Below are 16,531 nucleotides of genomic sequence, written 5' to 3'. Positions count from 1 at the left end.
ATTAAAAAGCCAGTCTAAGTTTTGAAAGTGATTAATTACTCTAGTTATTACTATTCCTGATCAAGAGGTCAACAGACTTGCAAGTCTTCAAGGGACACACTAAAGGTACACAACTGTCAGAAATAAGTTTGGTAAGCATACTAACACCCTTTTGTATTTTCACAAAACAACCTTATTCCATATTAAAAGTCAAAGAAAATATGCAACAGATCTTGTCGTTCTCTGTTCACAAACTGTCTTGCAAAAGAGCCTTTCCTGACTTTGTAACTCAAAATTACGTGTTCTTTCTTTCAACAAATTATTCTCTCTCCATAGACTGTTCAGTTATAAAATGCAAATAAATTACGTAATCACCTCTTCAATTTATTTGAGTAGAATATACTGCTTAGCATGTGCATATTTGAAGTTCCTTGCATGACAGCAAGGTGCATAGATCATTCAATCAGGAAAAAGAAGAACAAAAATGTCATGTCTTACTATCCAACATACATTTTATGACTGAGTACACAATACTAACTTACTCCCAGGTCATTCTGTATTGGTGAAGATTTATTGCTTCAGGCTCAAGTTTCCAACAGTGACTGCTTTTAAGCACTTAAAAGAGCCTGATTTTCAGAGACAAAGTCAGTTCCCTTCCAGACCTTGGGACCTGATGATTTTGACATCAAAACCAAAACATTGAATATGAAAGCTGAGGTCTTGCTGCTCACAGGCAATGAATACAAAGAGATCTTGAACTCTAGACAGCTGAAAGGTAAGTATTCACACTCATATGTAGAAATTCAGCCACCAAAATACTTAACACGTTTAATCTAGTCTACTTCCAACAGACAGATGCATCACTGACAGACAAACCCTTAGTGATCAAGACACTAGGCGGATATATCTTCTATTAATGCAGACGATTAAATGGAAAATAGCAGGCAAACTTTGAAGTTCAGTTTCCTCATAAAGTTTGAAGCTTATTACATAGATACCATCTGAAATGTAAATTCTGCCATTGTACAGGTTGCAGTGTTGCACTTGCTAACCCAGCTGCAATACTAGAAGTTAGTTGGACAGTCCAGTACTAGTGAAGTTTGATGGCAGAAAGAATTTTATTTATTTTTCCCTCTTCATTATGCCCGTGAAAAAAAAATTTCCAAAGACGGACAGTACTATTTGTTTCTGTTTCACTTAGAAGTGGCAGTTGCAGATGTCGGGACCATCACCATTTGTACAAATACTCTCACTTCTTTGACCGCTGACCCTAAAGAACTCTTTAAATGTCATGAAGGCTGGAGTTGTAGAGAACCGTCATGCCTTTACTGTAACAGCAGAAAAAGAGTAAGTACCTGGATGGAATGATTTATGTGCGATCAGTTGGAGGCCACTGAGCAGCTCCGAGCTAAAGTGGAAGATAGAAAAGTAAGCCACGTGCAGTAACAGCCTTGCTAGGGCTAACATGTTCTTCACAAAGATTTTCACCTAGGGCATCTACCAATATGAAGGGAACGACCACTTTTCACAGAAGAAGTAGGGGTTTCTTGGATTAATTTCTTGTTGTTTGACAGAATGTTTGATTTGACAGATGTCTTGAACAGATTCCAGCAAGACACACAGAATTTGAAGCTTGAAGGGTAGATACCAAAGATTTACAGCACCTTGCCTGGAGAAAACATTGGTTGCTCAAAGAAATGGCATACAGCTTTTCCCTGTCAGTGTCACCCATTGTAAGACCATCCAGTATATCATCTCTTCAGTGCTGAAACTGAATAGAGTATTGGCAAAATTCTTGGTATTTGCATGAATATGAAAAGATTCTGCATTCAAATGGCAGAGCAGTCCAGAGGTGAAGACCTTACAGTTTTAAAATGTTTTACTTCCATCAGAGGTGAAAAAGATTGTCAGTTATTCAGTGTAGACTTCAAGATGTTTTTGTAGCCTAGCCAGAAATTCTGAATATTGTGTAGCCTAAAGGCTTCAGTGGGTTGATGATGGTCAGAATTGCATGAAGTTTCCATCTTAGTGCTCCCTCCGAATATTCACAGCATGAGCAAGGCCTCAGACTTGGCTTGGATGAGACTATGCTCTTATGTCCTGAATAATTCAGCATTATAGCTATCGAATGCGCAACCAGCATACAGGAAGGGCCTAATACTGGGCTACTCCAATGTGACAGCATGAGGACGACTCCTGCAGGTGGATGAGCAGTCCTTGAGCTCCTGCAACCGGGAAGCCAGCTAACCGTGCTTCACATCAGGCAAAACCGAGTGTCAACACGGATATTTGCAAGTGTGGCAACACACTGATTGCATCATTAAGTGTAAAGATCTGCTTAATATTGTAAGATCCAACTCCTGACTCAACCAGAATCCCTGGAAGAGTGAGAACCATTATGTTGTGATATAGAAGAGATTTCTGGAATAGCGGGGGCTGCTATTACTTAACAAAATAATGAGATATCCAACACTCCAGTGGTCTGACATACCTCATCATTAAACCAGGTCATACTTTGTTAGAGTGCCAAACTTTTTTGTTGTTGATTTTCTAGAGACCAGAACTTAAAGACGGAATGAAGTTTTAGTTAAATGGAAGGAAAATGGCCCAGCTGAAGGCAACACTTGTAGAACAGATTTGCAAACAGATTTTTCTTTCTGAAAAATCCAGAGGCATACAATTTCACATACAACCAAATTGATGATTTACCACCTCATTTCATTGTTAATTTAATGGTTCTGTTCATTCATAAAATAGAAATACTACAAGGTGAAACATGAACTGAAATTTAAACACCTCATTAGAGTTACATATTATTTTGTCTCCTAAATATATTGCTTTGTCAATGAAACACGGTGGTTTATGTCAGATCTCTACCAGACTGTTGCTTTACAGTTATTTGTTTGAGTTTGATTTTACTGTGCATTTCCCTGATCTACATGTACCTAATTTGATTTACATGCAACTCACTCAGTGATATTATAATGATTTCTAAGGTATTTTTATTGATTTCACTTTACAAAAAAAAAAGTCAAAATGAAATTAATCGTAACAAAAAGAGACCAAAATCAATCTATGGAGTTTCCTCCATAGAAAAACTTATTGAAGAGAGATGATCCAGAAAAGCACTTCAATTTTCACATTTAAGTTGTATTTGAAAAAATTTGATTGCTGAAAATATTTGATCAATACTTGTCATTTCTCATTTGTCATTTCTCAATAGTTGCAGGATTTCATTATAACGCAGAACTGAAGACTACCAAGATAATTAAGTGGATGCATCTAATCCATAAATGTACTATAAGAAAAATGAATTCTGGGGTTTCTAACCCTTTGAAAACAGAAATGACATTACTAAAGCAAATCTGAATCTAATGAATGCAGAAAAGCTGTTGACTTCTATCAAATTAGTCTTCACATTCAAACTACCTTTTCCTCAAAATTTCACAGCAACTTCCCATTTAACCAAAATGCCTGGCTGAATTGGAAAGATCACGCCAACCTGGAATTTTACACAGGGGAGAAATTATGGTGCAATGCGTCATTAAACCTTCATTAAATAATAAACAAACTTTCTAATAACTCTGCTAACCAATAATCTGTTTTACATATCTTTATATAACAGCAAAACAACCAGAGCAGGGGGCAGAAGAAGCTAGCAGACACAACAGAAAGTCAGAAAGGATTGGATTGCTACACCTCAGCAAAAGCTCCTCTTGCAGAAAAAGAAAATGGTGTAAATCAACACAAAGCATTCAGGTCTTGCCCTTCTGTTTAACAAAGCAGTGTGGAGGAGTTCACTCAGACTTTAATGTAGCCCTATCAAATTACGCCCATTGCCTCTCTAGCCAATTATTTCTCCGATAATGCAAGCTTTTGTCATATCGTTTATTTTTCTGTTAAACTGAATTTGCAAAGAGGGCAGAGGAGCAAACTTGCCACCACATTAACACATGCTGTGAGAGAGTACAACTAAGTAAGGCAAGGCTTTTGCTACCAAGAGATGACAGATTAGATTTTAACAAGAATAATATTGGACAGTGACCACCGATCCCTGCCCTGCCCTCTCATATAAAATCCATTAAAAGAAAAGAAACATGAAGTGGAACAGAAAACAGAAGGAGACTATTTTCCCAGGATTTGCATTGCTATGATTCAAGTACAAAACTAAGGCAAATGACTCAATTGAAATAGCTGCTTACAAGATCACGGAAGTTTCAAGTCACACCAGAGCATACAGCAGAAAGCCCTCTGCTTTCAGGTGGCGCTCACAGAATTCGCCAAGACTTTCCCTCGGATGGCAGGGGTATCTCAGACCACACAGAGGACTCCCTCTCCTACAGCAAGTTTATAAATGAGAGTCAGCATCGAGTACAGGCACTGCATTCCTTTGTCATTTTTCTTTCCCTGTCCTCCACCTATATGCTTGCCCTGCCTTAATAGGAAGCACTGAAGGACTTCAAGAATGGCAAGGGCGTGGACCCGCACCATCAGGAAAGAAAAAAAAATAAAATCATAATATGTATTATAACACCTTCTAGAACGCAGCCCCATGATCCCCATAAAGATAGTGAACAAGACGACACATAAATGAACAAGAATTAGTAATATTATAAAAAAATGTGTTGAATGCATTTCCAATGCTCATTTTTTCTTCTTTTTCTTTAATAGAGATTTGTTAACCTTTTCCACAGCTTTTTCTAGGTCACCAGGAAGCTGAATTATCCGTACTTGAGACCTCAAAATATGTTTAGCTAGTTAGCATTGTGCAGTAGCAAGGTCACGTTAAATTTGATTCGTTAGCTACATTTATTCTACTGAAGAATAATATGAAAACTATATTTGCAACTATAATAAAAGCAGTAATAATGCTGACAAGTTCTTCCTGTTTCACTTTTCATAAATTGGAATCTGTGATAGCCAATCAGAATATGATTGCATTTTACTTTGAGACTTTTTCATAAAAGCAATACAATTAGCTGGTAAATCAATAAATAAGAGATGATGAAAATCTTTTTACTACAACAAATAATGTAAAGCAGTATTACTGGCATATGCTATGGAACAATATGTTTTGGTGCATAAAAAGCAACACAAATCTAAGGCTTCCAAGTGCACTACAAATTAATCCATATATTTATGCAGAATAAGTAATTTTCACTGAAAATATAGTTAGCAGAAACCAATACACCTTTCTGACATAACAGTATATTACACCTGTAAATCAATGTACCTTCTATACTGTATAATCTAATAACATAAATGAGATTTTTATGCAGATTCACATATTTTACCCTTATGTTCTATTACAACCGTTGATCCACCCAGAACAATGTGGGGTATACATGTTTAAAATCTGCTTTGCAAAAAACAGAAATTCAGCCCTGAACACAGTGTACATACATCCTATTCAACACTGGTGTCCTACTGCAACCTTACTCATTATTTTGGGATTCAGATGTCCTTTGTGCCAGTCATCTGCTGAACTTCTTTGCTAATTGTCTTTCCATACTGGTGGAAATGTTACAGCTAAAAAGATGCTATAGGTAAAGCCACTGCACAAGGCATAAACAAAAGAAAACAAGGCTCGTTTCTCACAAATCAAAAAATGAAGCCTAGAACAAATCTGAGAATTCTGATGCATCAGTGAACTTAAATCAATGCTATAACAATAAAATAGATGCAAGAACTACAGATGTACAAAAATCAAACTTTCCTCTCAAAGGTTAAGGTCATTCATTAGCAGTGAATTTCTTCCCTATTCCTGCTTAATCTCCACCCACTTTAACACTTCTGAAGTATACAGTAAACTAATTAAATGTGCAGCAGTAGTGGACATGCTTGGCAATCTACAGTCATGTTAATTTAATAAAATTGCTCCCTGGAAAATTAACCTTTACAATTAATTTAAACAACTTGTAGGAGATAGTGGGATCTAATCTAGATTAGACGTATCTGATGACACTTCTGTATCATTTGGAACTAAATTTTAATGAGACATATTTACAGGTTGAAGGAGATTAGTGTTACCTTCACTGTGGCCCTAGATTTTAATGTCTACAAGCCTACTAAGTCTATATCTAACATTTCAGTTAGCTTGGCAGCTATCCATGCTGTAAGAGGCTTTCAAAGAAAGGTTTTCTTGCCTTTTACTCAACAAAAGGGGCTATAATGACAGTTCAGAGTGATCTTGCTCTGAGTTCAAGAGTCCTCTCTGATAGACTTCATTCTAGCTATCAAGCAACTAAGAATGTCCACCGGACTGAAATTCAGGTTAGAAGTCATATTTTAAATGCAGAGAACACACAAGTCCAAAACATACTGTTTTTTTTTTTTTTTTTTTTTTTTTTCTGTCAAAATGCCTTTATATTAACAACATATCTCAGTATTTCTTGATGTTTGCCATACTTTCCCTTATTAAAATTTTAATTTAATGTTACAAAAGTATTAGCAGAATATTTAAATAGTTTTTTGATAAATATATAAACGATAGATTCTAATTCATTAATTGAGCCACCCAGAGCACGTGCTACTTCCCTAACGCTTAGTCAAAGTACCTTCCACACTCAGAGACACCATTTTCACATGTGTGAATTGGGGCATGGAGAACTGTGGTGACCTGCCCAAGGCCTTGACCAGCCAATACTGGTTCCCTGCTGACACCAGACAAGGTACTGAATCAGTACAAAACTAACCTGAATTTCAAGCACTCCATGTTGCTGTTCCAGGCAGGGTGCAGAGTGGCGCCGAGGCCCAGCTGAGTGAGAGGCCTGGGGCCTGGCTGGCTTAGGAGCCCTTAGCGCAGTGCATGCTGTTGGCCAAGCAGAGCATGCTCCTGCCTTCACGTTTTCTAATCAGAGTATCCTACCAAGACCTGCACAGTCCAAGCCAGCAGCTGGAGCTAATGCGAAATTTAGTCAGTTCTGTCTGCATCTGACGGCATCCAAAGGGGCCAAACAGGAACCACTGCACCTACCAGTTCCATCTCCCAGGTGAGATGACCAGACTCGTTCACACCCAAACCTAAGGGGAGAGGTGCTGCACAGCAGTCTAAGCAAATCTCAAACCTCTGCTTCTGCATTTGCAAGGAGATGCTGTCGGTCACTAAGGGCAAGGTGCCCTTTGAGTCCTCTCTTTCATGTGCCTTGGTTAGGGGTATGCAAATGATGGTCAGAGAACAAAAAACATCGAGTGATGGTATGAGCCCTGTCTCCTCCCCTGCGAAAATTTTCAATGTGAATATAGGACCTCTTGCTCTCATAAGTCTGGAATTATCCATACTGTTTTCTGAATCAGTTCTCAGACTTCATCCTTTCATTCTTGATTTACAGCTTCAAAATTGCTAACCTAAGTAATGAAGCAGTGTAATAATAATAAATAAGTTATTCTTGCCAGAGCAAACATCTAACCCTAATTATTGATATTAGCTTTTAGTGACATCAAAATGAAATTCTGATTTCTAGCTGCAATCTAGTGTGTGAGTGGTGAGAACAATTTATCATGGAAGAAGGAAAAATGGTACACGCTGTCACATCATGTATCATATAAGTATCAAAATTGCTATGGAAACTGTGCACTTTTTATAGAGTAGGCACATAAAATTCACATAATATGTCAGAGAATAAGTTACTACTGTCCTGAGGCTGTAATAAGATCTACACCCTTATTAGTGAAAAGATTTGACAGATTTTGTTTATAATGAATACTTGTAGCCAATGAGTTTGAGTCAAAGTCACCCTATTTTGACCCATCCACTTGCTTTTAGGTTTCTGTCCCCCTTAGATACAGGCAGAGTGGGGAGTAATATAATTTCCAATGGTTATTAGATTCCATTATAGTCACTTGTGATACGACAGGGAAATTGGCTGTATCCAGGCGCTATATTCAAAATTATTGGGAGAAAATACCTTATTAGCCTTGGATTTTTTACTTGTATTATACAAACCTATCCTTAGCATTTGTGCTTTATTTACAAATTGTTTGAAGACGCAGAACAGATTAAAATTTAGAATTCATTTGATAAGAGTGCAAATAGAAAAATCTACGTTTTAAAATAAAACACCTTGAAGTATTTCCTGTGAATAGCCTAAACACTGCAGCCTTTGCCACCCTGATCTGTGTGTGACATGTTTGTTGTTGATTGACAGCATCTCTGATGGGTTAGGTTGGAGAAAAATGAGCTTGTTTAGGAGAGCAGAAGATAGTACAATTAGGTTTTGCAGTCCAGTGATACAGTGACTGGTAAAAGAAAGCAAAGTGGAGAAAAAATGGTTGTACATGCAACACCCTAGGGTGCAAGGGTACATTTATCACCTTGTTTTATATGACACAGTGGATGAATGTTGATGAAGATTGTCAGCATCAATGTCAGTGAAAGCAATTCCGCAAATAAAAGAGTTTGTATTAAAAGACTTTCCACCAGGAGGAAATTCACATGATTACTTTATAGATAAACAGCCTACAAAAATGGAGCAGAGACAACTGTTGATTAAAGGTCATTTTTTTACTTTGTTCTAAATGTAGGCTCCTGTTGACAGGCAGCATACCTGCAGTAAGCACACAGCAATCAGACTGAAACCTTTGAAAATAATAGAGGCATTTAAAAAGCCAGTGTAAAATGAGAATGCTATTAGCAGCAACCAGCTATTATCTCAGAGGCATACAGTGGGAAGAATAGGATTGCACAATGTGTAAAAACATTACATATTACAATGTTTTCCATTTGTCCGTTGCTGTTAAACCACATCATATCAACTAGCAAATGTCTGAGTCCATATATAGCATTTTCAGCTGAATTCCTAGAAATGAAAATTTTAGAAATTGATACTAACACCTACAAATAACCCTTAATTGTCTCTTGAAATGACAACAGAAAAAGTGACACTCTGCAATTAAAAATCAAGTAGTGCAGAATTAGGATTTCAAATCTCTTCACCAGAAAAATAAAACCACCACCACCAATGACAACAACAACAAAAAGTATAAAATCTAAGTTTTTGAAGATCACTAGCTATGCAAGATTACTGGAGAATGAAGGTGGACCCATCCCACCCAACCATCCATTCCTCTAGCGATGTGCTCCATTATACCAACTTGAATTTTAACTGGAGTGAACCAGAACTATAGGGTAGTTCCTACAATAGGTAGTTCTCCCTGCTCCACACACCAAGCACCTTCACATTTCTCCATATAATGCCACGAAACACTATGTCTTTATGCCTTCTTCATGAAAACCACAACTGACAGTCATCTCCCCTCTTCCTCCTTCTGACAGCCTCTAGGATATAAAAGAGTTCTGTCTTTTGACTGAAAGAACATCCACAACATGACAGTGAAATGAAACATGAAAACGCTGTTCCTTCTAATGTTATATCGTTATTATAAGGGCTGAATCTATCCCTCCAAGCAGTCTCTCAGAGTGCTTCATGCCAGAACAAGCCTTTGCTGCAGTCAATCCCTCCACCTTTCAACAAAGGTACATCTAGAACAACATTTGTAGGTGTTTCCTATGGCCTACTGCAAGTGCAAGGAAAACTGGGAGGTGATGTGTGTGATTTCATGTGTATCCACATCCCTTGTTTCCAGAATGTGGAGTTTTTCTAATATCTACATCTGCACACTTGAAGAAACAACCGCTGAAGAACAACTTTTTATCAGTGAGGTTGGGTTGATTTGTTTTGACCACACAAACTTTCAAACTTGGGTAAGAATATCACCTCTGTCAGTATAAAGGAAAAAAAAAAAAAACACAACAACATAGATTTCATTTTCAACAAACTCTTACTGGTAAATTCTGGAAACTTATACTATTTTTCACTAGCTAGGGCAAACAAACTTTTGAAAAAATTGCTTTACTGAAATTTCATTTTAAGGATTTTAATTTTTATGAATGTCATAATTCCGTTTATCTACACTCTCTATTAAGTGCACAGCATTCACTTTTCAACATATTTAAAGAAATTTAATGAGTTTAATAAACTTAAAGGGATGTTATGTCTGTTCACTCCGTAAAGATTGTTTATTTCAGGAAATAAACCATTTTGAATTGAGTAATATGACTTTTAGAGTTATGACTATCTCATTCAATTAGTTTCTGTAATTATTGTCATTCCACACAGTATATGCAGTACTAAAGCAGAAAATACATTTTCAGGAATTACAGTGTAGGTGTACAACTGTTATTGTTAATGAGCCATAAACTTTAGTCTCCTGCTCTGTTAATTCATGCCAGTATAATGTAAATTGGCAAAATAAGTTGACAGTTACACTTGGACAAATAATGTTGTATTTAATTATTTTCTATGAGACTGTTATCTTCTATCTCATTTTGTAGAATTTATTTTTCCTCTTTATTTTAGAGCATCATCCTACTTTAAAAAAAAAAAAATAATGTTACAATAGACTCAAGTGAAGTCTGAACAATACTGAATCTTCAATGCTGAGGTAAATGTTACCTGAAGTATAGACAAGAAATTTATAGGACATTTTCACCTCTACTTAGTTTTTGCTTTATCTCAGTTACAAAGAGATACTGAAGAATAAATTGAACGCAATCCTAGATCTTTGCAACTCTTGGTCTTAGTCTTTCTTTATATTAGCAAGTAGCTCAGATCAGCAGGAGCAGATCTATGGAGTGAAACAGCTGATACTGCGGTTGCTGTGTGGCTTTCGGGGGGAGTAGGGGATGGGAGCATAAGAAAAACCTTAAAACTTAAAACACGTGGACTGGTGGAGAATACCTTCCAGTAAAGTTTCACCTGATCTGAAAGGTATCCAACTCACGTATTCCATCACTGCTCCAAGCAAAAGCTCACCAAATGTAGAATCAGGAGATTTCCTTCATGAGCACACCTCCATCTGAACTGAAACAGTACAGTAGATGCACTTTGTGTGGCCCAAGTCAAAATGCTTTGAGGCCAATGAAAGAAAGGAAGAGATTTTAGATCGTACTCTTAAAGTGTCTGAGAAAAATCAACAGGCGTTGGTGCCACAGGCTCCCTCCTCTCCAGTATGAGAGCCCCCATGCACAGAATGCAAGTACAGGAAAATGAACAAACAAATGAAAAACCACTGAATAAACAAAACAGATTTAGTAAGATTTGAGCGAGTACATGTACAGGCACCCCAAAACCACAGGAAACTTCATAATTCTGCTGAATGATTTTCATTCAGAGTTTTGGTTATCCAGTGCCTTGCAGTTTGAGAATGCCCATCACTTCAGACATTAAGGTGATTGCATATTCCTCATATGCCCTCTTGGATGGGCAATATGCATTCCTGCCAGACTGTGGATTGAGAAAATCTTAAAAAGCAAGAGGCCAAAAAAGATTGCAAGTTTTATCTTTTGCATTATGCTTGTAAAGTAGGCAAAGAATAATAAATAATGTTCTTTTTACAGGAAAAGTTTGGAATTCTCTGGCATCTCCAGAAGCTGGCACTGAACAGCCAGACTGGATGTATTGATAAATGTGCGTCTGCTGCATTGTGGATAGGTGCTGTTCTGTTATGCACACATCATGGTAAAATATTCATTACCCAAAAAAAAAAGAAAAAAAGAGAGAGACAAGAATCATGCTGCTGTGATATCACTCAAAGGAAAAACTTTGATCAGTAGTTTCTTTGCTTGAAGTTCAGGAGATCATTGTTGACATTTTCAAATTAGTAAAGAGCAACAGCTGTAATCCCTATTTGATATACAAATTCAAGTTACCTTTTCCACTTCTATATACACCTTTGTGTACAGCATATCCAGGGCTTAAATTCATTAGAAGACAATTTTTGCTGGATCTTTTAGCCTGTGAATATTACAACAGCAAGAAACATCATTAGTGCTGTAATCACCACATTCTGGCTACATTCAAGCTCCTCTGAAAAGCCCACTGCTTCTCAGAGTCAGTTGGTTCCTCACCATAAATGATTTTTTCCTGTTTCTCCCTCCCGAGGCTGTGACAAAGCAGAATAAAAGTCATTCTTTTCCAACATACAAAACTCACTCTGCATCTAAAGAAATGATGTCACGCTTCCTAGGAGCAATATTACAGAACAGTTTAGGGCTGGCAAGCTAGTTTTTTTTTTTTTGTTGTTGTTTGTTTCCAAAAGTAATCAACTATTTTAGAATGATTCATCTTTTGTGTTTGCTATGTAGATCACATCCTGAAGTAGACTCAGGTTCTGAAAATGGATATTAAGCTAAATAATAATAATTTAAAAATTAAACAACAAAAAAAAACACAGGATACTGAAAAGAAAATAAACCGACAAAATCATGTGACACTTTTGAAAAGCTTACTCATAATATGCATATTTCTGTATTTATATGAGAAGTTCACTTAACTGAATCCACTTGTTCACCTGGCTTTTACAAGTATTGTTACATTGGTCTCAAAAGCTACCAGATTAGTTGGGATAAGGCAATGGTACTGCAATGTCAAACAATTTCAGAAATTTTACATGGCTAAACTTCTTGTGTCTCTGCAGGGTTTAAGAATCTTAGAGTCTGAGCTTTGCTTAAATTGAATGATTGACAGAGTAAGATTAAATTTCTATGCTTTAAGAATTTATTATCTGGTGGAGGGAAAACACAGCAGGATATAAGCAATCCAGGAGGTTCCTGGGGTGTGTTAATGATAACTTCCTCCTCCAAATGACAGAGGAGCCAAAAAGGAGAGGTACTGCCCTGGACCTTGTTCTCACCATAAAGGAGGGGCTGGTGGGCAATGTGAAGCTCAAGGGCAACGTGAGCTGCAGTGACCATGAAAAGGCGGAGTACAAGATCTTTTAAGGCAGTGAGCAAGGTCACTAACCTGGAATTCAGAGAGCAGAATTTGGCCTCTTCATGGATCTGCGTGGTAGAGTACCATGGGACAAAGGACTGCTTGGATGAGGAATTGGCTGAATTGGTTGGTATCGAGAGCAGTACTGTTTAATATCTTTGTTAGGGACACGGACAGTGGGATTGAGCGCTACGTGGTGTGGTCAACACGCTGGAGAAAAAGGATGCCATCCAGAGGGACCTAGACAGGCTTGAGAGGTGGGCCTCATGAAGTTCAAGAAGGCTGCAAGGTCCCGCACATGGGTTGGGGCAATCCCAAGCACAAATACAGGCTGAGCAGAGAGTGGATTGAGAGCAGCCCTGGGGAGAAAGTCTTGAGGGTATTGGTTGATGAAAAGCTCCACGTGAGCCTGCCATGTATACTTGCAGCCCAGTCAGTTGCCATTAAAAAGTTCAATATCGTATCAGAGCTAGCATCAAAGAACACCAGAGGTCACACCAAGAAAGAGAGAAAACAGAAAAAGATTAAGCAGATCATCATGATGATTTTAATTACTTTAATATCTTAACATTTGCAGAGCTAGCATACACAGAAGTAATATTGCAAGCAGCGCATGGTATTCATTTTTTCCTTATGCATCATTCAAACTAACACAATGGAGCCTGTCACAGAAGTCACAGCATTACTATTTTTTGCTTTTCCACTTGTTTCAACCCTAAAAAGCATACAGTTAGCACCCAGCCAACAATTTCCAAACTCATCTGTTACATTGCTCCATCAATACCACTGTTTTCCACTGAGATGCAGTTACTATCTCACCTGGAATATAATCCAAGTATGTTCCAGCCGCCAAATATCCATTAGAATTTCCACCACATCGGGCTACATTAAATTTTGCTTTCCTGGAAAGCAATTGCTATGCCATAAACTACACAGAAATTATCTCAACTTTCTCCTAACCTAAATAAAATAAAATCAGGAAGCAAACTGTTCAGCATTTTCTGGATGCTTGTGAACCACATGCGCTCTGTCTTGAAGTCCTTCCGTTTACTGCAAGCTATCAGAGATAACAAACGACACAGTTAGGGGATGACTGAACACTCCACAAATGTTAGGAACGGAGGAGCATACAGTTGCTCAGCACAGCTGGCATTGCAACTGAGATGCATTGGAAAGCTTCTTGGTATTCAGCAACCTTTGTACTTTCACAGGACGACTGCATTCAGCAAATGCTGTTGAACCAAGCATATATATGGAGCACAGGAGCAAAAGACCTTTGTTCAGGACTTTTACCCCTAAACTATTCATGACCGTAATACTGTAGTGCAGGACCGCTCTCTCCTGCCCTGTGATTAATCATGCTGCAGTAAGGTCCCACTGATACCACAGAAAGACGGGTGGAAGACCTCTTGTCTGCCAGGTGGTCCCATTTCCCCTCCTCCCCACCAGTTCCACAAGGGCCACGAGGCAGATGATTTTCTTCCCAGCCTACCAAGAGGTGCCAAGAAAAGTTTTTTCAACCTGTCAGAAGAGCAGCCAGTTGGGATCTTACTTAGAAATGCTCTTACACTCCCCTCCTCCATCCGTTTCTTTTCAGGTATCTTCAAATTTTACAAAATAAATATTGTTTGTGGCTCTGGCAGGCGTAACATCTGCCCATGCTTTACACACATCTCACTTAAGGTCCACCGCAGGCCAAAGCAGACAAAGTAGGACCCAGCAGGAAGAAAGTGGGAGGAAAAGGGTTTTGGGATCCTTCCTTACGCCAGCCTTGTAAGCCCAACATACCACACATGATGGAGGAATGGCAGATGTTCTTCTACACCACAGGCTGAAAGTGGCAGCTGCTGAGGGGCTCTGCTGCACCCTGGGACCAAAGGCTTTTCTCCAAGCCTCTTCCCTGCTTTGCTTTCATGTTCCACTCTAAAAAAATGTGAGCAGCAATGGGAAGCAAGCACTGGTAGCTTGTGAGAAAGCAGAAGAAACACGGACTTCACACTGTACAGCAGGCACACTGTCAGGGTGAAAATTCCCATTTCTCATTTGCCCACCCACTGAAACATAATCCAGTAAACAGTTTAACTGCTTTTCAACACATGGCTGCTATCCTGAATGGGTTCAAATCTGAAGCTCTGAAATTTGTATTAAACAGTGTAAAAATTTGCGTTCTCCTTCCAAAATGTCACAAATTTTCATATGTAATCTTTTTTTTTTTTTTTTTTTTTTTTGATTTTTGCTGAAGATGAGTCTGCTCTGGCAGTAGGCAAACTGTACTGAGGGTAGTGAATTAGTATAAATGAATGGATCACATTTTGTGTGCCTGAAATACTGAGCTCCAAATACAAGTCCAGTTTCATCTAACAAAGCTTGCATGACTTTTTTTCCATATGATCACCCCCCCCATCTCCATCCCTTTATGCTTTGTCTATTCATATCATATGAGTTCTCTTACAAGTTTTACACTAAATTTCTAGTGCTCCTTCATACAGAATGAGTACACTGTGTTAAATTCAAGTGCCTCAACAAGCAGAAGCTTTTTTCAGCTAAAGCTGCATCGATGTGTGTAAATATATCCACAAAGGAATTCTGCAGCACCTGGGAACCTAGACTAAATTAATTTTATTTTATATATTTTTTAAATTGGCCCCACTGAAGCATAAAGGAGACTGAAAATGCACTTGAGCCCTACTTCAGACATAGCTGGCTTTTGAGAGAGTTAAGAGTGAGCCTAGGTACAATTTTAGAACAGAGACCTGGTCTGGTTTAGGTTTTTGTGCATACCCAGGGAGTTCCAGGCAGCAGCATGCCAATACACAGAATTATCAGCACATCAAAGGCATTATATTTATCAAACCCTGCCACAGCACATTTACTAGCTGTATGATGGATGTTGTTGTAGCAAGCAAGGAACACTTTGATGTACATGGCCTTCTTTGATTAATGAGGGCCCTTGCTGAGAAGCTGCATATGGAGTAAATTACTCTTTTCAAAAATGGCTGATTTGCACTATTGTACTAATTATGTCACCAGCTCAGAGTCAGTTCCAGATTCAGTCACACAAAATAAAGAAATAAAAATTCCCAAATACAGTTCACGCTTTTGTCACACACACACATCAGCTCAAAATCCTAATTAAATTAACTTTTTTTTTTTTTTTTACTTTTTTTTTTTTTTTCTCCTACAAAGGGAGCACTGATGAATACTTTCCAACCAGGAAAATTTCTAAAATCCAGTCCCTAATTTCTCTGAAATGAATGCAAACTTATTGTTAATTCTGCTGCATTTTTAAGAACAATATAAGGACTCTGGAAGCATTTTAATTGATAACCAAAAAAAGAAAAAGAATCAAACCCCCAAAAGGCAGAAGGGAACCACAATGCACAAAGTCTGCCTCTTACAAGCATTTCCTAGATTAATTTTACCAGCTAGCGAAACCCCACAAAACTGCAGTTATTCCATTAACCTCAGTTCTCTGAGCATGTGGTGCCTTCAGCGATTTATCCACTTAGTTGTAACAAGAATAAAGTTTTTAGAGCATTAACAGTGTGTTACTTCCTTAAAATTGTGAACAGTAAATATTTCATTGTGTTAAGGATGTTTGCAGACTCCAATTTGTTATTACAGATGGCAGAACCAGTACTTTGCTTAGGATCACACAGAGTACAGACCAAATGTGGATTTTTATCATTGGACATATCAGGGAGATGAAAAAGAGCAAAAGCAGCGTGCCTGTGTGTGGGGTGACACTCCACTGAGGAGGAAATGATTTCTTAAATGCA

Source organism: Aythya marila (assembly GCF_965140915.1).
Source record: "Aythya marila genome assembly, chromosome: 15".
In the NCBI taxonomy this organism is placed as follows: Eukaryota; Metazoa; Chordata; class Aves; order Anseriformes; family Anatidae; genus Aythya; species Aythya marila.
Note: the sequence above shows the minus strand (reverse complement) of the source record.